This window comes from Protopterus annectens, chromosome 1.part0, assembly GCF_019279795.1.
Source record: "Protopterus annectens isolate FY-2018-M chromosome 1.part0, PAN1.0, whole genome shotgun sequence".
NCBI classification, from domain to species: domain Eukaryota; kingdom Metazoa; phylum Chordata; order Ceratodontiformes; family Protopteridae; genus Protopterus; species Protopterus annectens.
This window is the reverse complement of record NC_056725.1, coordinates 808,454,281-808,478,809: the sequence shown is the minus strand read 5'-3', so window position 1 is coordinate 808,478,809 and position 24,529 is coordinate 808,454,281.

Sequence of the window (24,529 nt, the reverse complement as noted above, 5' to 3'; positions counted from 1 at the left end):
GCAACTGCGACGGACTGGCTATGTGCATACATGTCAAGCAGCAATTATTTCACCAATGGTAGTCAATTTGCATGCAAGACTAACCACTTGCACATAAGAGGCCACATGCAAACTGTATAGATATAATGCTTCTAACATGAATTGTTGCTAACTATGCCCTACCTTTACACATTACAATATGTAGCACAAGCAGCCAGTCAGTCCCACTTGGGCATCAGTGTAATCATTGAAACATTTACCTGTTTGTCCACTGTGTGCGTCGGTATCTTCCTCTAAGCATACAGTGATACCTATATAGTAGCTCTAGAATGTGTGGTAATAAGCACGCAGTCTCAAATTGGGGGTGGAAGGTGATGCATGTGGTACTTTCTGATCCCGAGTTTAGTTGTCTCCATTTTTCGATCGCGCGTGGTGATGACACACAACAGTGACATTCACATTCCGTGGTCATAACTGTGCAGTGGCCACAGAAGCACCACTGCATATTCTCTAGACTATAGCCTTCAGGCTGTACTGTTGGCTCTTCACCGTCATTGCTGCTGCTCATACGCCGTTTCCTCCTAGGCTCTCCTGGGCGATAGGTCGGCTCAAATTAATAACCCTGTCTTGAACTGTGACCTTGAAATGCCATGTCAACAGCGACACTAAAAATATAAGGGATAACACCAGGGATAACTGGATCAATCAAAGACTAGATTATTCATCGGCATATACTCATTTACATGTGTAAAAAGTAAATCCCAAATACAAGGATTACAGATATATTGAAGCCATTCATGTGCTGAGCAGTTAACCAATGTCCAAGTAGATCAGGCATGTACCAGAGAAATTGGTATTGGCTACTGTGCCCAGAAAACGTGTGCATTGCGAAATGTAAACGGCTACTTTATCTTTACTTTCATGTGCCCACTTGAGATGTATGGGTTAATTACATGCACCAAGAGCAGTGAAAAAGTGTGGAAATATGATTTGAAAGCAACAGGCAAAGGCCAATAAAAAAGTGAATGTCTAAATATATATGAATGTTAAAATCCTGCAAGAAATCAAAGTGGATTACTTCAACTCAAGAATGGATACAAAAGGCGCAGCACAGAGATAACTTACAAAATTTTTGTTTCAAAGATAGGCCAAAACTGAAGGACACAGTATTGAAGTGGCATGCTAAAAACCACAACACGTGACAGGCTGTGTAACTGTCAGACTCAAAGCTGTTGTGTTCCAAGTTGCGTTATTGAACTCATGAGACCAGGACTACAATCAATAACAGCTATCGCAACTGGAAGGGTCAACATGCGCACATGTACTGAGGGAGCACATTGAAAATGACATTGTGCCTTTGTAAATGCCAATTACAAAAAAAAAACATTATCTATGCTGGGTAACCACCGGTTTCAGACACAGCGTAATCTATTGGAAAATAATGTCATGCAGACAGTATTTCTGAACATCTATAGAAATTACTGTTGTGTAGCAACAGCACTGCAACCCACAGAACACAAGGTACACTTAAGTTAGTTACTTAAGGAACTTTACACAGCCCTTCCACCCCAATCCATCCACACACTTGCACCCATCACTACCAACCATCATCCATAATATTAGAACCCCCCCCCCAAGTGTACCACCACAGACAACCCTTGTTTTTAATAGTTACAATAACTTGCTTCGAACAAATAATCATAGGCATCTGCTAAGCAACGCAAATCAGTCCCACAGACAAAAAGTTATCAGTAAAAGCACTCTAGCCTTGATACTGACATTGATTGTAACACGTTCTTATAAAATGCATATGGACACTTCTGGATACACGTTAACATATGGACTAATGTCACATTGGCTCCTTGCATAGTCCAAAACAATTGTACAAACATTAATGTGTTGTGTGATGCACATTCCCGATTGTATCATACAGCACACGTACAGATTGTTTAAAATTGACATTGAAAATAGTTTCTGTAAGCAATGACAATGCAGCACCATTATTGAAAAAAATGCCCAATTATGTATATTTTCCAGATACAAAGGAGACTCACACTTTGTCGATACAATTCTATTGAAACAGTAAATAAGCACAATCTCAACAAAAATGAAATGTATCGAAACAATTACAAGAGCCATCTCTAGCCAATTAACAGGTAGGAGCTAGCAAATTTATATTTAAAATATTCATCTGCAAATAAAGTGCTTGTTGGCCTGGCACACATTGCCTATGATACAAAGACATGTGGAATTTATGGAAAACGAACAACCGCTTCATACTAACTGCACATTTTGCAAAGCACCAATGCTCCCTTGACTGCACCATCTTCCCACTACAATGAACCACTCAATCAATATACAAAAAAATTTGTAAACTAATAAATAGATATCTGTGAGCCAATAACTGTATATGTCACTGTTTCAGTGGCAGGATGAATGCCAGCTGCCCTCGAAGACATTGTCTATCTTCCAGAGAGAAGTAGATAAGCGAGTAGTATTGCAAACGAGAATGGATGGCATAAAACAATAATTACATAGCTTCTCCACAATGACAGTCTGAGGAATGCAGCATCCTCCCACAAGTACCACAAAGTACAGTTTCAGTTTTCCCAAACATACCATAACAGTCGAAAGCACGAGTATATGAATAAAGAAAATCATTGTGTTGTGCTACTAGCAGTGCTAGCAAACTTGGCATAATAAGAACTAAGACTTTTCCCTCACTCTCATGAAGACAGCCTTGTACCAATGCTGCACTCAAGTCTGTAACTAAACATTCATCTAAATAAGGAAATACTCAGATTTTTCACAACTAGAATGTTACAGCTAACACTGACAAACATTGCAAGGATAGAGCAAGGCCAGAGATAAATGTCATAATTAGAAGTGGTCAAAGCCTTTGTAAAAAGTGTAAAACATGCTGTGACACTACTTGGAATATGTAGATGCAATGATGTTAAGTTCTCTATCTCGCCTTCATTCTTGCTGGATGGGTTCGGAGCTGATCCTCAGCTCAGACTCGGCCAATACTAAAGCTCGAGAGCCAATTCCACCGGCTCGAGGCTCCCCCATATCCCACAATGCTAGACGGTTACTCCCCAGATCTCCTTTGCCGCTTAGCTGACGAGGTGCTTTTTCCAACCGGTTCTGCAGGTGAGTTAATTTTCTAAAGTTCTAGTCAAACTTAGACCCCCTTTAAATTAGTTTTTCTGTAGTAATTTAGTTACTTAGTTTGTTAGCACTCCCTTACAAATATCTTCCCTTTCCTTAAATTTTTCCAAGGGTTTTTCCCTTAGCCCTTAGGCCCCTTCCCACCCCTCCTAGCAGTTGGAGTGAGTGGGTTTCCTGTCATGATCTTTGTTAATTAAGTTCATTTAATTTGTAGTGTAATCTGTGTGTTTGTGTGAGTGATTGCAATGGTGTTGTCACTTTAGATAATGTGTAAAGAATCGAAGGTCTCAGGTTTTAAGATATTTGCTAAGGCTCTTGCCACCCCCATAGTGCCTTTTTTAGGCAAGGCTCAAATTCTAAACCTACCACCCTAGAAAACAAAAATGGGAAGAAACTAAGGGTAATGCTGCTCAATGCCAGAAGTCTAAATCTCAAAATGCACGCTCTTGAGGCCCTTCTCAGTATGGAGAACATTGATGTCTGTGCTGTGACTGAAACCTGGTTCAAGGCTCCTGAGAGCACCCTGGCACTATCAGGTTTTACCTCATATCATGCGTTCCGGCTCCAAAACCCGGACCACACCACAAAAGGAGGGCGTGTATCCATATTCATCAAGGATACCCACACCTCCAGGTTGGTGGCAATGCACAAAGCATCGCAAACCATCCAGGTGCAATTAACCATAGGCAAAACTGCTCTACAATTTGTAGCATGCTACAGGCCACCCTCTCAAACTCAGTAACCCCACACAGCCTTCCTGAAGACACTGGAGGGTATAAATGCATCTCCAAACACCATTATATTGGGTGACTTCAACTACCCGAATATAGACTGGGAACATTACTCAAGCCCCAACTTTCTAGCCCAAAGGTTCCTGGAGTTCATAAATTCAAATGCCATGGAACAACTACTCACCGTTCCCACAAGAGGGGAAAATATATTAGATGTCATCATCACAAACATGGGGACAAAATGCTCCACACTGGAAGTATATCCCTCATTGGTGAGATCAGATCACAAACTTATCTCACTGGAAATCCACATCCCGCCCCCACCCCAAACAAAAAAGACCACAGTGAAGAACTTCTCTAAAGCAAACTTCACACTACTCAAGACTGGTGTGGTATCCTTCAAGGCCCCCGAGCCAGTGGAAACCACAATCCAAGCTGCGGAAGCCCTTACAAATGCCTTCTACGAACAACTCCAGGACTGCATGGATCAGGCAATCCCTAATAAAACCAAGACTCTTTCCACCAGAGGCAAACGTCCAGTCTGGTGGACCCCAGCCATAAACAAACTTTACAATAAGAGGAGAAAGCTGTTACATGATAGAGCAAAATCCATAAAAGACAAGACACCCTTGATCATTATTAGTAAAAAAATACGAGCACTCATAAAATCATCCAAGGCCAAATTTGAGAGAAAAATTCCAATAGATTCAAAAGACAATCATAAGGCCTTCTTCAGCTATGTTAGAAACCTGGGTGGAAACTCCCAGATATGCGCAGAATTAGTCCAAAATGATACAAAAATCACTGAACCCACAGACATTGCCAACATACTGGCAGACAGGTTCAGTGCAAACTTCACCCCCCTCTCCCCCCCAAAAGGAGAGATAACTATCCCAGCGTAGTGTAGCCTCCCAGACATCTGTAATGCGCAGGTGAAAGCTGCTCTCTCTAAAGCTAAAAACACAGCATCAATGGGACCGTATGGTGTCCCCAGCTGTGTGCTACATGAACTCAACGAGGAACTAAACCCGCATATAAGGCAGCTGTTTAATCTTAACCTTACCACAGGATACGTGCCCAAGGAGTGGCGTACGGCAACTGTGGTCCCACTCCACAAAGGCGGTACCTCTACGGACCCTGGAAATTACCACCCCATAAGCTTAACAAGCCTGGTCTGCAAAGCTATGGAGAGGATCATAATGGAACTCAAACAAAGACATAGGGGACTTGCAGACATTGGAGCCGACCCAGTTTGGCTTTGTCAAGGGCAGATCATGCCTTTTGAACTTGGTCGACTTCTTCAAAACAGTCACCAAGGCCATTGATGAGGGAAAGGCAGTCCATACAGCCTACCTTGACCTTGCAAAAGCTTTCGACACAATACCCCACTCGGGTATTATAGAGAAACTTACCAGCTTAAATGTAAACCCATATGTCACAAGATGGGTTGCAAACTGGCTAAAGGACAGAACCCACAGGGTTAGAGTTGCTGGCGCCATGTCAGACTCCAAGCCGGTCACAAGTGGTGTCCCACAGGGCTCAGTCCTTGGCCCCCTGTTCGGCATCTACTTCTCAGAAGTACAGGCAAACATAGGAGGACTATGGCTGACAAAGTTTGCAGATGACTGCAAACTGGGCGCCATAGTGGAAAGTACATCGGACACAGATATCCTTCATAGGGGTCTCACAGAAACTGATAACTGGTGCCAGAGCCATGGCCTGAAGTTAAATGCCAAAAAATGTACATCACAGACACCACTGAAACAAGTGTAGCTGCAAACATTATACATCACGTATAATGTTTCTGTCCCATTATTGTCAGTTAAGCATTATATGGCTCATTCAATCCTGCCTTCTTTTACAACAAAGAAAACCATACTTTGAAATGACAAATTCATTAAAAATAATAAAACACATTGGCTCCAAATCATGCAACTTCCTACCTGCAAAAAACCACAGATCTTTCACTAAAACTAGGTCTGCTTACTTCCACATAATGACACCTCTCCCTAATTAAGTCTAATGGTATACAATATACCAGGATCTGGATTACCGGAAAAATATTAAATTATGGCCTATAAATTGCAAGTGCATTTTGTTTAATTAAACTACATTCAAAGCCCACTTGCTGTATTTTTTCAGTAACGTCCCAATATCCATTTCCAGGTCACTTTACAAGACATTGGCAGTGGTAGACTTAGCATCCTACAGATCCATGCAGGACCACACTCATACTGCTAACATTGTCCATTAAATGTAAATATCCATCCACTGTAAGAGGCAAGAAGCTGTGTCTTAATCTATTTTTGGCATTTCTAGTACACAAGTATCAGGTTTTAAAACAAATAAACATTCTCCACTGTTTGTAAGTCTCTGCCTTTAATAACCATCTACTATTGCAGCACTCCCAACACCTGATTTGCCAGTATTGATGATCCACCAAAGATATGCTTACTGTTGTCCAATCTACTACTGTTTAGAAACCACCAATGACAAAAAAAAACAATAAACTTTATATGCTACAGTCCCACATTAATCAATCCACTACTGACCCATTAACTCTAGGCTGCTGCCTGCTGTCTCATTCTTACTCCCTGGGACTGCATTACCTTGGATGACTACTTTTATTTCCTAAGCAAAAGACACAAATTGGAAGATGAACCAAAAATCCTGACATTCTTGGAAAAACCATACAGCTGAGAGCAGGGTTGCCAGATTTCCAGCACCCCAGGTAGGGACAAAAAAGAAGAAGAAGGTCTGTCACGGCAAGTGAAGACCAAAAAAAAAAAAAAAAAAGGTCTTTACATTAAAGAAGTGAGCTCACTCAGTAGCTCTGCAACCTATTTACATTTTACTATGAACGCCCCTCTGTGAGATTGGCCACCATATTGTGGTATACCGACCACTCATAAGAGCAAATTTGTAACTAGAGTTCAATTTATGCATACTAAAACTCTGCAGCATGAACTAGGTTGCTTAGGAGGGATGGGACTGGGAGTGACAGTGAAGCTTGACTGAAAGCACCAGCCCTGACAACGTATACCACTTAAGAAATTATATCACGCCTTCCCAATTCAGGAAAGACTTAGAAGATGCCCTCATAAAGGAAACACAACACCACTACTTCGCTAATACAGCTCTACTTACTATGCATTTTCAAATGCATTAGAATCGCGAATAACATGTTCACATTCCTTTTATCTGTCATGATTACAGAATACCACCATACTGCCTGTTGGTGTACTCACTTATTTGTATTATCTTTACCTCCTTTGTACTCCATAGCATTTTCTCGTTTGTTGCATATGTATGTACAAGTTTACCTTTTGCAATTGTTTGCATTCTATTATTGCCGGCGCTGGCTTGGACCTGAAATAAATCCTCTGCGATCACTCTTTACCTGTCCACTGTTCCTGATTTAGGCTCAGAATTTAGCTCTGTCCCTCTTTATCTGTGGTGACTTAAGAGTCAATAAAACAGAATAGTTACTGATTTTACATTGCTTTCGATTAACTTTAGAAACTATGTTCACTTATTCTATCAAAATACCTCAAGTTAGCACATGCAATATTTTAAAAGTGACCCCGATTGTTTTTGGATTTGTCCCCGATTCTGGTGCTATGTCTGCATAGCACTAAACACGGAGCTTCTCGTGTTTAATGCATTGCAGTTCCGCATTCAACACAAGTAGCTCCGTGTTTAGCGATTTTTGATTGGCCCGTATACTGGCATATGGGCCAATCGCGAACACGGAGCTTCTCGTGTTTAATGCAGAACACAAGAAGTCGTGTTTAGTAATTTTGATTGGCCCGTATGCCAGGTATACGGGACAATCAAAAAAAAAAAACAAACAAAGCGGAGGCTGGCCGGGATTTAAACCGGCAGGGCGGGACTCGGGATCAGGCTGCTGATCTCGGGACAGTCCCGCCCAAATAGGGACGTCTGGCAACCCTGGCTGAGAGGTATGATTTCATATTCAATACAAAACTCTCCGTCCGAAAATCTGCAATGTAATGAAAGTGTACTTTTAATATAGGATGCATTTTTTAAGCTTACTGCAAGCAAGTTTCTCGAGGGATAATTCCTCAACTATTTTCATTGACTACTAGGCAATTTCAGTAAACAAGCATTTTTGAGGGGAGGGGGTGGTCAAGCCCCCACCATATACCCATATAACAGAACACTCATCCACATCCCCTGGCTACCTTTACTTTGAGAATGCATTATCACAAAGAAATTGAAACAGACCCAACTGTAAATACATAATTGTTTCCCTTAATCTGTGACTGTGTGGTCCAGTAGTAAAGACCGTCACACCATACATGAGCACCTGCTGTCAGGACGTAACTACATTCAGAGATTTGTACCACAGTAACCTTACAGGAAGACATTATAACTGAATAGCTAGATAGCAAGGCCGTATTATATCTAAATAAAACAGTTTTTTAAATGTATTACATCAGCATTATTAAATGAATAGAATACTGTTAGTAAAAGTGATGTAGATGCCTTGTGACTAACCACGTCAGTAAGGTGTGAATAACTTGAATGCAAACAGCATAAAAAAGTCTGTATTTCCTGTATTAGGTCAGACAAAATTCTATACTTGTTATGGTCTTTTGCCTCCTGGTGTACACTAGTAAACTTGACTCTGAACCTCCTGGGTATTGAATTATGATGTTTTTATTTGACAATTTCACTTTGTCCATGTGTTCACAAGCAGCAACATTTGTGTAATTAAGTCCAGTAGTGACGTCACACACACACACTCCTCGCTTGCATCCACACACACACACACACACACACACACACACACACACACACACACACACACACACACACCCTCGCTTGCATGCACACACACACACACACACACACACACACACACACACACACACACACACACACACACACTCCTCGCTGCATCCACACACACACACTCCTCGCTGCATCCACACACACACACACACACACACACACACACCGCTTTGCACACCTCGCTTGCATCCACACACACACACACGCCCGCTTGCATCCACACACACACACACGCCTCTATCCACACACACACGCCTCGCCATCCATTAAGGCCATTGACGAAGGGAAGGTGGTCCACACAACCTACCTGGACCAAGCAAAGCCTTCGATACAATACCCCACCGGGCATTATAGATAAGCTCACCAGCTGAAATTATAAACTCCCTATGTCACTAGATGGGTTGCAAACTGACTCAAGGACAGAACCCACAACCCCCCAATTGCTGAGCCATGTCAGACTCCAAACCAAGCTACATAAGTGCCATCCCACAAGGCTCAGTCCTGACCTCTTTTTGTTCAGTATATATTTCGAGGTACAGGCCAGGCTCAGTCCTGGGTATGACCAAGTTCTATGATGAGTGCAACGGTGGTATAATCACTCTCCAGCTTCATACATCCTCCAAAAGGCCCTCATAGAAACAGACAACTGGTCACAGAGCCATGGCCTGCCAAATGCCAAAAGTGTATAGTCATCCCTTTGGCAAAAAACAGTGAGCCATGGCTCAACCACATAGGTGGTAATCCATAAGTACAGAAGAAGTAATTAGGACCTGCTCCACCAAATACCACACAATCTCTCATTTGACAACCACGTGGCCAAAGTGGAAGTTAGAAAAACATTTTATATAGCCCACTCAATCATGAAGGATTCACATCTAGATCAGGAGGTCATCAGACTTTACTCATCCCTCATCAGGCCCATAATTGAGTACAATGCCTTTGGACACCTGAAAGAGACATGGAAGAGTCAATCTTGTAGCCCATTGAGGTATGACTCTGAAGCCCTGAGTAGCATACTGCCATCACTCCAGAAAGATACCCCAGTATTAAGGACAAAATGACTTACTTCAGCAACTGGCATAGTCCTGGTGTCATTCTAAGGGGATCCAGTATCAAGGACAGCTGAATGACATAGCCAACAGACCACGCATAAGTTTTCCAGTGTGATACCTGCACCTGTCGCCTCTGGGATTCTATAGATACTAGCCAAGCCTCTATCAGCCTTATAGTGCCTTTTTAGGCAAGGTTCAAATGACAAATTCACAGATACCACAGATAGTCAGTAAGCAAAAACTGAGGGTATACTCCATGCTATATAAGTCTAAACCTCAAATGCACTCACTCAAGTACTTAAAATGGGAGAACACTGGCGTCTGTGCAGTGACTGAGACCTGATTTAAGCACGCAGAGACCAATTCCCTGCATTTCACCATACTATAAGTCATACCCACACCTTCGCCATCTAACTGGACTACCAACACTAAAGGCAGATACTCCCTTCTATTCATTAAGGACACACACCTCCAAGCTAGTTGCTCAGCATAATGCATCTGAGATTATCCAAGTGGCCAAGTAACTCTGGGCAAACTGCAATCCAAAATTGTAGCTTGCTACAGATTCCCCACCAGGCTCCAGATTCTCACTCCTCTTTCTTGATACACTGGAAAATATTAGGGTTCAAATCCAAACACCCTAATAATGGGTGATTTCAGCCACTTCCACTATTAACTGGGGTTCAACCAAACTGTATCAACTCCTTCACTCAACGCTTTCTGGACTTCATAAATTCCAATGCCCTGGGATCAACTTATCCTCACCGCCACCAGGGTAACAATAAATCCAACCTAGTCATTACTTTTAAGTATTTATGACCAGTGCTCCACACCTGAAGTCAAATCCTCATCGGTCAGATCCAACCACAGCTAATCACCCTAGATATCCACATCCTCATCCATCCCTCATTAAGGAAACCACTGTAAAATATTTCTCCCAAAGCCAACTTCCTGTTTAGGACGGAAGTAGCAAATTTTCATGACACCTATGCAGAAGGACAATTCAGTTACGACTGCTGAATTACTTACATTATTAATGCGACTTATAAGTTAATTTTACATGAGTGGCTGGATCATAGCTATTAAGCACAGAACCAAGATCTATCCTCCAAAAGGAAAACCACCCTGGTGGTCCTCTGCCATAAAAAAACTCTGCCAAATTAAGGAAGAAACTGCTGAGAAAAACAATAAAACCATCCAAAGCTACTCTTACAAAAACATTCTCACTCACTGATTCTAAGGGCAACCACAAAGCATTCTATAGCTATGTTAAGAAACTCACTGGCAACACCTTGTGATCTGCTCTGGAGTTACAGCACAATGGTATCAGTGTACCATAGTAGTCCAACCCGACATACCATCCTATGTGTAATGTGTAACAATCCCTCTCAACCCTAAAGGGCCTATATCTACCGGAAGAATGCAGAGTCCCTTGCAATCACAAATAACGCAGGTGTGCCCTGCACTCTCTAAAAGTCCAGAACACAGCATCACCTTGGGAACTATTGCCCTATTAGCCTGATGAGCCTGGTCTGTAAGGCCATGGAACATATCATCATCGAACTTATAAACGAAGACATTGATAACCTCCAAATTTTGGACCCCACTCAGTTTGGGTTTGTAAAAGGAAGATCATGCCTCCTGAACCTGATCGACTTCTTTGAAGCAGTCACCAAAGCCGTAGAGGAGGGTAAGGTGGTTCACACAGCCTTTCTTGACCTCTCCAAGGCTTTCGACACCATCCCCCATTCTGGAATTATAGATAAAGTCATTAAGTTAGGTATAAATCCCCACTTCACAAGATGGGTTGCCAACTGGCTCACGGACAGAACCCACACTGTAAAAGTTGCCGACTCAAATCTGACTTCAAACCAGTGACAAGTGGAGTGCCACAAGGTTTAGCCTGGGTCCTCTCCTGTTTTGTATATACTTCTCTGAAGTACAGGCTAACACAGAAGGTATCTGGCTAATGAAGTTCACAGATGACTGCAAACTAGGAGTCAGTCGAGTGCCCAAACGATGTGGACATAGTACAGAAGGGTCTCACTGAGACAGACGCCTAGTGTCAGAGCCATGGTCTCAAGCTCAATGTCAAAAGGGTCTCACTGAGACAGACGCCTAGTGTCAGAGCCATGGTCTCAAGCTCAATGCCAAAAAGTGCATTGTCATCCCCTTTGGTAAAAGCTCTGTACCCATGAAGTAACATAGGTGGCAGTCTACTTAACGCCAAATGTGTGATAAGAGACTTTGGAACCCAGGTGGACAGTAGTCTCTCCTTTGATAATCACATCACCACAGTAGTCAGGAAATCCTTCTACATGGCACACCATCATGAAAGGGTTCTCATCCAGAAAAGAGGTCATTGTTCCCCTCTACTCATCACTCATTAGACCCATTATAGAGTACAACGCCCCTTTTGGGATGTAACTCACAAGACATCTGCAACAGCTGGAAAGGCAGCAAACGTACCTCACCTAGAGGATTACCGGCCTCAACATATGCCCTACGCTGACCATCTCAAAAAACTCCAGCTTTACTCCATAGCATATAACCTACTCAGAGGTGATCTCTGCCTAACATACAAAGCTATGTCAAACCCAGAGCTGTTGGACATGCTACACCCAAAGAAATCCCAATCCCTCCGAGCTACATGCTCTAGGGACCTAAACCTTGTCACCACAATAAACAGAACATGCTGGAGGGATAGAGTCCGGTCCCACAGACTTCCCAAACTCTGGAACAAACTACTCATCTATGTCGAGCAGAATTCCTCATTACCACTCTTCAAGAAAAATCTTGATGAGTGGATGGGAAATAGGAAATTTACCCTGGGGATCACGTCTGTTGCTCTGCTCGACAGGGGCACAGGAAAATAACATTCTTGGGTGGAGAAAGCCAGGGAACCTTGTTGGCTAGGCTTACTTAGGCCCTTGGGCCGATAGCCTAGTACCTACCTATGAACCTATAAACCTATGAATACCTGCCCCTGTCCAGTCTGTGTCCTGAGAATGAAGATGTCTCCCAAACTGCACACAGTAATCCAGACCATATTTTACCAGCTTTCTACATGAAAAAATATAATGTTTAGGTTTCTACTGGCTATGCCTCTTTCTAGATGTCATAGTATTCTGCCAGCCTTCCTTGCAGCTCTCCTGCACTGCCTGATAATATTTATTCCATTTGATATGATTGTTCCTAGCTTTAAGAGCAAACATGACAGAATTAGACATAATGGTGAGGGAACTAGGAACTTACAAGCATAAGAAAGGTAGGACATATGTGCTTATTTTGGCATCATTTTACATGAACATTTTCAAGTGACATTTTGGAGAAAATGAGATTTCTTTTTTGCTTGCAGATGTTACAATGTAGTTTAGCTTATCTAAGATAATATTTGTTCAGAATCAGTGTATGGTGACATAAAACAGGTTTCCCAAAAATGATTAGCTGGCAGATACACATTTGCCAGTAAACTGTAAATGAACTAGTAGGATATTTTTTTCTGTCAGTTAAAGTTTTATGAGACGACTTCTAGAACATATAAAATGTATATTTTTTTTAACCTGAACTTATACATTCATCATGTTTGAAATGAATATGAAGGTAAGGAGTTGTTCATCCATGCAGTTCCAATGACCTAATGCTCTGCAAAATAATTTCCCAACAGACATCCACCAGAGTATGAATGTGTATATATATATATATATATATATATATATATATATATATATATATGTGCACGTGTGTGTGTGTGTGTGTTTATATGATGACATACTATAAGAAACACACTTTATGCTTTTCTCATATAGGTGAACTAACCAGAATATGCATGTGTTCAACATGTATGCAGAGTTGGTTGCTTATTGCAGTAACTTGGCCTGAATGAAGATTAATGAGATGAAGCACAGTTTCAGTACCACCTTGTAGTTTAGACTGGCTAATGCATGTAATATTTTACAGACAGTGATTTACTTTACCCAATATAAGTGACTAAAATAAAAAACTCATCTCACAAACAAACATGCACCTCATCACATACTATCACACCTCTCAACTGTCCAGATTTTCACAGAATGTCCATATCTTTGCCTCATATTTTTGGTGTGCACCTCATAAAATTTTGTGGTTTTCAGGTAAATCAGTGAGGACTGAAGTCACTGAATAATGGCATACATTTACGTTTCAGACTTCATGTCCTTCAGAAAGTACATGCTAACACAATTCCTGTTATTATGGTAACTTTCTAATTTTATAAGAACAATATGTAAAATCTGTCCCTATTTTGAGCCTTAGTTTCACCCATTATTTTAGGCTTTGTCCAGATTTATTGCACTAAGACATTGAGAAGTGTACTACGCTGCTCAAACATCTACATAATCCATTGACACTCAAACGACTACATCTCCATAATTTACTGACACTCAGACAAACACACACACACACACACACACACACACACACACACACACACACACACACACACACACACACACACACACACACAAACACATGCAAGCACAGACACACAGACACACACACTGCAAAACACAATAACATTCTTTATCTCTCATCCACACAAACACATACTCACATCATATAAACCCCAACACTCCAACTTCAAAGCACATGCACACCAGCATATGCACCATAATACCTAGCATTGTTTTTTATGGGGGGATCCCCCTGCATCCTCCATGTGGGTGACCATACCCCCACACTGCTGCCACTTTATATATACCAACTCCAAAACAGTGGGTAAAGGGCATATCTCCAGTCCCAGCTGTACTGCAATTTTGAACCACTTAGAAACCACACCTTTTGGTGATATGGCCAACATTTTGAAAACCTTTTCTTTTCTCTGGGTTGTGACAACTGCAAGGAATCGACCAGCTGTGCTTTTGATCCATTGAATAAAACTCTTCATTTGCGCCCCATTTTTGTCAACATTAAGCTGGTCAGTTTTACACAGACTTTCCGAAATGTTTATTACAACTACATGATATTTACTGATTCTATTCTTTTTTTATCTTTGTTTTGATTTTTGTTTTAGTTGCTCTAACCCATGTTGTTTTGCACTTATTTTTATGTATAACCCTCAATAACCAATATACTTGTGTTTTCAATAAACTGAACACAACAGCAAACAGTAGGGGATGAATGAGGGCATGTACATGTGTTTGTGCCCAAGTGACAGAGAGAGAGAGAGAGAGAGAGAGAGAGAGAAGGAAGAACTCCTCGCTTGCATCCACACACACACACACACACACACACACACACACACACACACACACACACACACACACACACACACACACACACACACACACACTCCTCGCTTGCATCCACACACACACACACACACTCCTCGCTTGCATCCACACACACACACTCCTCGCTTGCATCCACACACACACACACACACACTCCTCACTTGCATCCACACACACACACTCCTCACTTGCATCCACACACACACACACTCCTCGCTTGCATCCACACACACACACACACACACACACACACACACACACACACACACACACACACACACACACACTCCTCGCTTGCATCCACACACACACACACACACACACACACACACACACACACACACACTCCTCGGCTCCACACACACACACACACACACACACACACACACACACACACACACACACACACACACACACACACACACACACTCCTCGCTTGCACACACACACACACACACACACACACACACACACACACACACACACACACACACACACACACACACACACACACACACACACACACACGCTCCGTTTGCATCCACACACACACACACGCTCCGTTTGCATCCACACACACACACACACACGCTCGCTTTCATCCACACACACACACACACACACACACACACACTCCTCGCTTGCATCCACACACACACACACACACTCCTCGCTTGCATCCACACACACACACACTTGCATCCACACACACACACACTCCTCGCTTGCATCCACACACACACACACACACACCCTCGCTTGCATGCACACACACACACACACACACACACACACACACACCCTCGCTTGCATGCACACACACACACACACACACACCCTCGCTTGCATGCACACACACACACACACACACACACACACACACACACACTCCTCGCTTGCACACACACACACACACACACACACACACACTCCTCGCTTGCATCCACACACACACACACACACACACTCCTCGCTTGCATCCACACACACACACACACACACACACACACACACACACACACACACACACACACACACACACACACACACTCGCTTGCATCCACACACACACACACACTCCTCGCTTGCATCCACACACACACACACACACACACACACACACACACACACACACACACACACACACACACACACACACACACACACTCCTCGCTTGCATCCACACACACACACCTCGCTTGCATCCACACACACACACCTCGCTTGCATCCACACACACACTCCTCGCTTGCATCCACACACACACACACACCAGCTTGCATGCATACACACACACACAGACAGACACAGCAGCTTGCATGCATACACAGACACACACACAGACACACCAGCTTGCATGCATACACAGACACAGCAGCTTGCATGCATACACACAGACACAGCAGCTTGCATGCATACACACAGACAGACACAGCAGCTTGCATGCATACACACAGACAGACACAGCAGCTTGCATGCATACACACAGACAGACACAGCAGCTTGCATGCATACACACAGACAGACACAGCAGCTTGCATGCATACACACAGACAGACACAGCAGCTTGCATGCATACACACAGACAGACACAGCAGCTTGCATGCATACACACAGACAGACACAGCAGCTTGCATGCATACACACAGACAGGCACAGCAGCTTGCATGCATACACACAGACAGACACAGCAGCTTGCATGCATACACACAGACAGACACAGCAGCTTGCATGCATACACACAGACAGACACAGCAGCTTGCATGCATACACACAGACAGACACAGCAGCTTGCATACACACACACACACACAGCAGCTTGCATACACACACACACACAGCAGCTTGCATACACACACACACAGCAGCTTGCATACACACACACAGCAGCTTGCATATACACACACACACACACACACACAGCAGCTTGCATACACACACACACAGCAGCTTGCATACACACACACACACACACAGCAGCTTGCATACACACACACACACACAGCAGCTTGCATACACACACACACACAGCAGCTTGCATACACACACACACACACACACACACACACACACACACACACACACACACACACACACACACACACACACACACACACAGCAGCTTGCATACACACACACACACACACACACACTTGCATACACACACACACTCATGATAGTGGCCAGGGAAATGTAAGATCCGAAACAGAAATCTGTGATGCCGAAGCAGAAAAGCTGTAAAAATAAGCTAATTCATCTTCCAAAGCTGTATTATGCAGATAAAATTGCTTTTAGAGAAGCGTTTTTATCTGCATAATAATGCTTGTGAAGATTAAATGCTGGGGGAACTGAAATGAAGGTATGAAAGTGTGTGCACTGTTATGCACGTGGACCATGGCGTTTACATGTGAAAAGGGGAAAAAATTAATGCCAGCGACTTGGAGAGAAAGAAAATGAATGCTGAGAAAGTGTGTGCGTAGTTATGCATGTGGTGCATGGCGTTTTCGTGCAATGTGAAAAAAAAAAAAAACGGCAGCGATTACTAAGGGGGGGGGGGGACACATTCACTCGGCCCCGGGCATTCAATCATGCACATCAGACTTTGTCGAGTGCAAAATATCACACGCACACACAAAAAACACTTGCATTTGGGCTCTGTGTACTGCATGCATATATACACAGTCATTCCGCAGACTACAGCACCAGTCATACACACTCGATGCATTAACACACACACACACACACACACACACACAATCCGACTTCAGGATACAGCAACTAAACAAAGCAGTCACACTTACAAAAGTAACATTCACATACACACAACACACTAAACAAAATTAACATTCACATACACACAACCCACTAAACAAAGCAGTCACACTTACAAAATTAACATTCACATACACATAACCCAGCAGCCATACAACAGAGGTCCACACCAGCATTCAGCAACTGAAACACGCGACGACCCCCAAAAAAAAAATAAATAAATAAAGCATCTAAATTGAGAAACTCGCAGCCCGAACGCATCAACACATGCACACAACCCAGCAGCAATCAAACAGAGCTCTGCAACACCATTCAGCAACTGAAACACACGACGACAAAAAAAAAAAACACATTGCTAGTGCATCTTAACTCAGAAACTCGCACCCCGAATGCATCGACACTACTAAAGATACTGCGTGGAGTCAAATAATAAAGAAATAAACTCACCTTAGCTACAAGTAAACAGAGTGCGATATACAGGGAATCCTCAAGTCCTTCACTTGATTGTCCTCGACACTTTACACTTCCAAGAAAGGGAGTTCCACACAGCAGATACGAGATTTATTGGGTCAGTGGAGTGGGTTGGACAAGAAGGCTCTGACATCACCTTGTGGGAGGTTCAATGGATACTGCTAAACAGAATGGTAGAAGAAACTACTCGTAACTTGTACAGAAGGAAGTAGCTGTGACGTCAGCTTTTAAGAGACAGGTACACTGTTTTCAAAAGCGGGACTTTTTTTTTCAGACTTACACTGAACTAGTACAGAAAGGGAGCATGGCTAGGAGTTAAAACGGTCGAGTTAATATTTTTGTAAAGCGGCAGTGGAGATTTATTTGGAAAGGATTAGCTAACAGGGGAGCAAGGAGACATCAGGTTGTGCACTAGAATTTCTTATCCCGTTGTTCTCCTTTAAGCAACACCTGGATAACTGGATGGTAAACAGGTTATACACCCTTGGGATACCACCTGTGTCCCTGTTGGACTGGGGCATCGGGAGATGACTTGCATGAACATGGCCTAAACTCTGGGCTAGGCTTATGAGGTCCTCAGGCCCAATAGCTTACTAACCTCTTATGATCCTAGGTATACCAGTTATGGCTCTGTGATGGACTATGTTGTCATGTCTCCACACCCATTACTCTGTGGTGTAATCTACTGTGGTGTGTCTCCTATGGGTGACATCCCAGTACCATGTCATACAGCCACCATCTGAGAAATAGGTGAGTGTCACTACAAGTGTATGGGGACAGTCCAGCAACATGTGTGTAACCCAATGACAGCACTGCAAACGTGCTGTGGGATATCCTCCCTGTAAGTGTCCAACATCCGCAGTACACAGATGTTTGCAGAATTTGTACATGTGCCTGATATATGTGGACCATCTGCCAGACAAATGTGGATGTGTGGCAAACAGTTGGACAATATGTAATGTTTGTTCCCAGACTGTGGGTAATCTGGCTGTCACATGCCAGACCCCTCAGAAAATATTTATGGTACATTAATATCTGGCACTGTATTCATTCCCTTATGTTGTATGCTTGATATGTACACTCTGTCACTGAGGCCGGGCCTGTCCCTGCCCCCACTACTACTGGCTATAACCTGCTGTCCTGCTGTAGGGGGTCAACAGGTATGCTAGACATAGCGCTCAAATGATGGGATACTTGTGTAGAGTACACAGTGTCCTAGCTAGAGTACATCAGGAACAGTCAGGACACCTGCACAATGTTTGAAGTATGCCTGTGTGACATTCACAGACTGAGAGGAGATGACTGACAGAACATCACATCATGTGATATTCCAGCTGTATCCACCAGTAGTTACTGTCAGTATTGTCTAAAATACAATCCAGTAGCATTTGTACATGAGCTGACCATTGCTGGAGGGATTCAGAGGGCCAGAGCTGTGATCTATGCCACAGCAGACAGAGCCAAAAGAGAAGCCTGTAGGTGCCAGACAGCTGAGTAACAGCAATGTGTTATTCAAATATATGTACTACAGACCTACTGTTTTAATCCCTGTTTCCCATACCTGCATCCTCCTATCTGCATCTCATTACATGGGGGCTTCTATTACATACCTGGTATAGTGCTGTTCTCCTTTATGTGCAGAAATCCTGTAGTATAATGCCTATGTTCTCACAGTCTGTCTTCATAAAAAAAGTCACAGACCTGTTAACCATAGGCAGCAGCTTGCCTTTTGTAAGTAATGCTCATGAACATGTGATTGCCTGTGCACCAATCTGTGGCTCACACTTGCTAATTGTATCCAGAACAGCTGGCTTGCATTTTCATTAGCCAATTGCATATCACCACCCTGCTATATTTAAAGCCTTCGTGTAGGCCTTGGCCCTGTTCCTGGCCTGTGAGATTTACATTATCGAAGTGTGGGGACTACAGGATCACAGATGGTAGGTAAAAAACTGTCCACTGTCCAGATTTATGTGGTATGTCCACAGTTTGGCATGCTATGTTTGGCCATTGTGAACAGATGTTCTGATTATGTGGCAGTTTACTGTTTAACAATGTGGGTTGAGGTCAGTAAGTGGACAGACAGATGTGAGCGTCATACATCATTTACATCAGAATGTCCATGCAGCTGCAGTAGCCACTGGTCTATCAGCTGTTTATGTTTGTAGGGGAAGACTGTGACACATGTCTCTGTCACTTGACCATTCCTCTCCAACCATTTCTGTATGGGTGCTGTGTGGATCGCCTGTTCTAGGTGTTTAAGAGGTAGGGTAGGTCTGTAGCAGGTAGCTGAACATACTGCTGCATATGTTGCCAGCTGCTGCTGCATTCTGACCAGGAGTCATACTGGAGAATGTGAACACATTGTGGGACAGCAAGCTGTATATGTCAGTGTGGGAATAGTGTCACCTCTGTTGTGACAGCATAGCCAGGGTGATGGTTTCTATAACAGTCCAAGTGATTTTTTATGTAATAATGCCATCCAGAGAGTGGTAGGCAACATTTAGGATACTTATACATAATTGTGAAGTGTGTCCCAACCTACAGGCCTTTGCTGTGCTAATATGGGTGGCAGTGACTGCAGTAGCAGCAACCGGTTCAACTTAAAATTGCAGGGCTCAGTCATGTATTTGTTGTTTTGACAAACATGTACCTGACATGCAACAAACTGGAATGGATGCCAGGACTGTGGGAAGCAAAATGTATAGCATGCTTGGAATGACTTCAGTAGCAGCATGTTGACCTGCTTAAAATTGCACGTCTCAGTCAGTAATTTGTTGTACTGACAAGCATGTACTTAACATGCAACAGACTAGAATGGCAGCCAGGACTGTGTGTGGAAAAATGTAAAGCATGCTAGGAATGTAACAGATTGAGCTACTGAGTCAATACTAAAACAAGTGTATTTGAAAGACATATGTACATGCATACAGTCTGTTACACAGGATTGGCATGAGCATGTGTGTTCAGATGGGTGTGATGTATGACACTGAACTGTCTGTCATGATTTTCTAATCTCAATCTGTACTGACATGCTGGTACTTCAGCACATAGAATAGGTTTTGTGACAAGCATGCCAAAAGTAGGTAACACAACTGTGGACATTGTGCAACAGTCTGGGCAGTTGTCAGCTCTACCTGATATCGTAGGCCTCACATACATCCAACTGCATTTATTTGGCTGTGTACTGGTTTGGTGTCTGCATCACAGTCCCAAGTATGCTGTCATTTTCCCCATTTTATGTACAAGCAGTGTGTCAGTGGCATTGAGGATATATGTATGGAAACACCCATTATTCTTCAGAGCTGAGTGGCCTAGGCTAATGCACTCTGTTGTAGTTGACAGGGTCCTGGGTTTGAGACTTGCCAGGTGCGTGGTTTTTTTTGCTGATGTGTATTACTGATACTCATGATATGTTTATGAAAACACCTGCCATTCATCAGCACTGAGTAGCCTAGTGTGTTAATGCACTGTGCCCTAGTTGGCAGGGTTCCAGGTTTGAGATTTGGCAGGGGTAATCATTTTGCTGATGTGCATAACAATATTAGAAAGACAGAAGGAGATTAAAGCAGTTTTAAACACCTTAAAACAGGTTTGCATGGGTTTGAGCAATGTGCCATGAAGCGGCACTGTGCTCAGCTCTGCTTAAACCAGTGCTATTTCCAAAAAAAGAAAAGAAAAAAGGGGTGAAAGGAAACTGATGAAATGGGGGCAAGCAGGAGGAAAAACAATGCAAAAGGCAGATAGGGATGCGCAGGACAGGTGTAGCGAAGCACCATAGCTCTCCATTTCTTGTACAGCAACAGCTGTTCGGGTTATGGAGAATTTGGAATATGGAGCCTCACGGCCCAGAGACAGTGGTGTGGGTGACATAACTGTGTTGATTAATTGCTGTAATGATTTGTTGTGGGCAGTGTGAAGGTTGCCAGACTAGCTAGCTGGAATTTTGTAAATAATTCTATGTCATTTGTGAATAGTAATATGATTTGTATGCTTGTCTTACCGCTGTAATAAAACTATATGTTATGTGTATATTAAACTACTGGTGCAGAAGTGTGTGTTGAACTGCATGTTCTGTACTGAGCATCAAAAATGTAACCATAGTGTATCCTGCTGGAAAATAGCAGAAATGTGTATAAGCTATATGCCTGTGCAAATGTATGTTTTCATGGTAGAAGCTGGAACATACATACTTAACTTGCAAACTCTGAGAAAATAAGTAAAGAGTTTGATGACAGTGTTTATCTCAGCTAGGAGACAAAATGTCTACAGCTAGAAATTGTTTCTAATGTCTGAAAACAGAAATAATTACAAGTTTTAAAGGTAAAACTGTTTAACTGTTTTACGGCTTCCAGTTCCAGGCAAATTTCTGAGAGATATTTTTGACACAGAGGTACTAAATTTTAAGTTTCTGTTAGACTGCGAACTGAAGACAGAGGTGACAAAGAATGATGTAATCTGAGATAACCCAGCAGAAATGTTTGATTGTAATTTAAGAATTATCTCAGAGAGTGAGCTGTGCATTTTGTATTTGTCTTTGGATCTGACAGCATCCTCTCATTAGCACTTCTCATCTACATTTGCCTTGCTCTGTAAGTAAGTCATTTAGGGCATATTATCTCTTAGATATAGATAGGAATACAGTAAAGATAAGTTTATATGTTTTCTGTATTTATGTGAGACTGTCCTGCAATGTTGTTTTAAAGCATTTCCTGTGATTCTGAACTCTGTTGTCACTGCGTTGAGTTATTGAGTATTGTCTTGTGCTTTTATTATTTATTATTAAATATAGTTTATACCCTTTTAATTGTGGCTGGTTTGTTTAGAGATATTTAAGTTCTTTGAGTACTTGCATATGTATTTGGTGACACTGTAAAGGCCACTCCTAAATAGCCTTAGCCTTGGACACACTTACCATTTGTAAGTGTGTGTGTGTGTGTGTGTGTGTGTGTGTATCAGCTACTTGGGGAGGGACACAAAGCACTGGTTGGACAGAGAGTGCTGGAGGCTTTGGATTGACCACTCGGTTGACATCTTAACCCTATAGCTGTGCCATTGAGGAGTCTTCTTGGCGATCTGGAGAGAGAAGGAGAAATCAGCCCCAGACTGCGATCTCTGTGTGCTCTTAAAGGACATTTTAGCTTACTTTGTGTGTAATTGTCATCATCCCAATGTGCACATCCCTCACTGGTATTAGTGGTGAGGATTAAGATTCTTTGATTGCTGAGCCAGTGCAGGGCCGTCACAGGCGGTGTACATGGGAGTGAAATGGAGAGCTATGTATGGGGCGATATTTGTTTGTGGGACAGATGCCTTTTTCTTTTTTACTAAGGAGAGAATGGAATGTTGGGGAAAGGATATAGGTACGTGTGTGGAGGTAAGTTGGGTAGGAGAGGTAGCATTTGCAAACAGACAAGACAGCAGACATGGGTGGTGTATGACACATGGGGGTAACTACCTTGGACAAGGAGGCTGTTGTGGAATCGGAGAGCCATGTGCCCCCAGATAATAGCAGTGGGACTGAGCTCCCCACCCATGGGCAGTCACCACTGCTCCTTCATGGCCCCAAAGGTGGCTGTGCTGGGGGCTGGGTGCTGGGGCCAGCCTGCCCCTCCAGGTTGGCCAGTCTGCCCTCAATCTGATGCAGTTTATCATCAAACCCTTACTGCACAATCCTGTGCACCATGCCTAGTAGCTGTTGCTGGGTGACCACTCTCTCTCCGTGCCTGCTCTTGGAGGGATGGGCCCCGTACCCTGAGGTGGTTCCACCCATAGGTGGTGCAGGACCAGCAGAGAGGTCAGCTCCAGGTTGGGTCCCAAACATGCTTGGACCCGGTGTCACGGCTGGTTGAGGTAGGGTAGGTGGATTTGTGGGAACTGTCCTACCCAGTTGAGCTATGGTGTTGAGGCTTTTCAAAGTGTATAAGTTAGTAATGAAGAAAACATGTGGTTAGTTGTAACAGCATGCTAGAATAAATCACATAAGGCAGTAACATAACATTGCATAGCATATAGAACACAACAATAATTGGGATAACAGTCAGTATTGTAACAGCATGCCAGTAACAGTTACGGCATAAGGCCAAGAACATAGGTAATTCAACAAATTATGTTAGTATGCAGCCATTGTAATACATAATAATAAAACACAAGACCCAACATAACATTTTGAGAACAACATATGTTAAAAGTAAACCATACTCAATATATAAGAGTAATAAATTATGATGCAAATAAGGGGTAGGGGAGAGAGAAATACATGCCA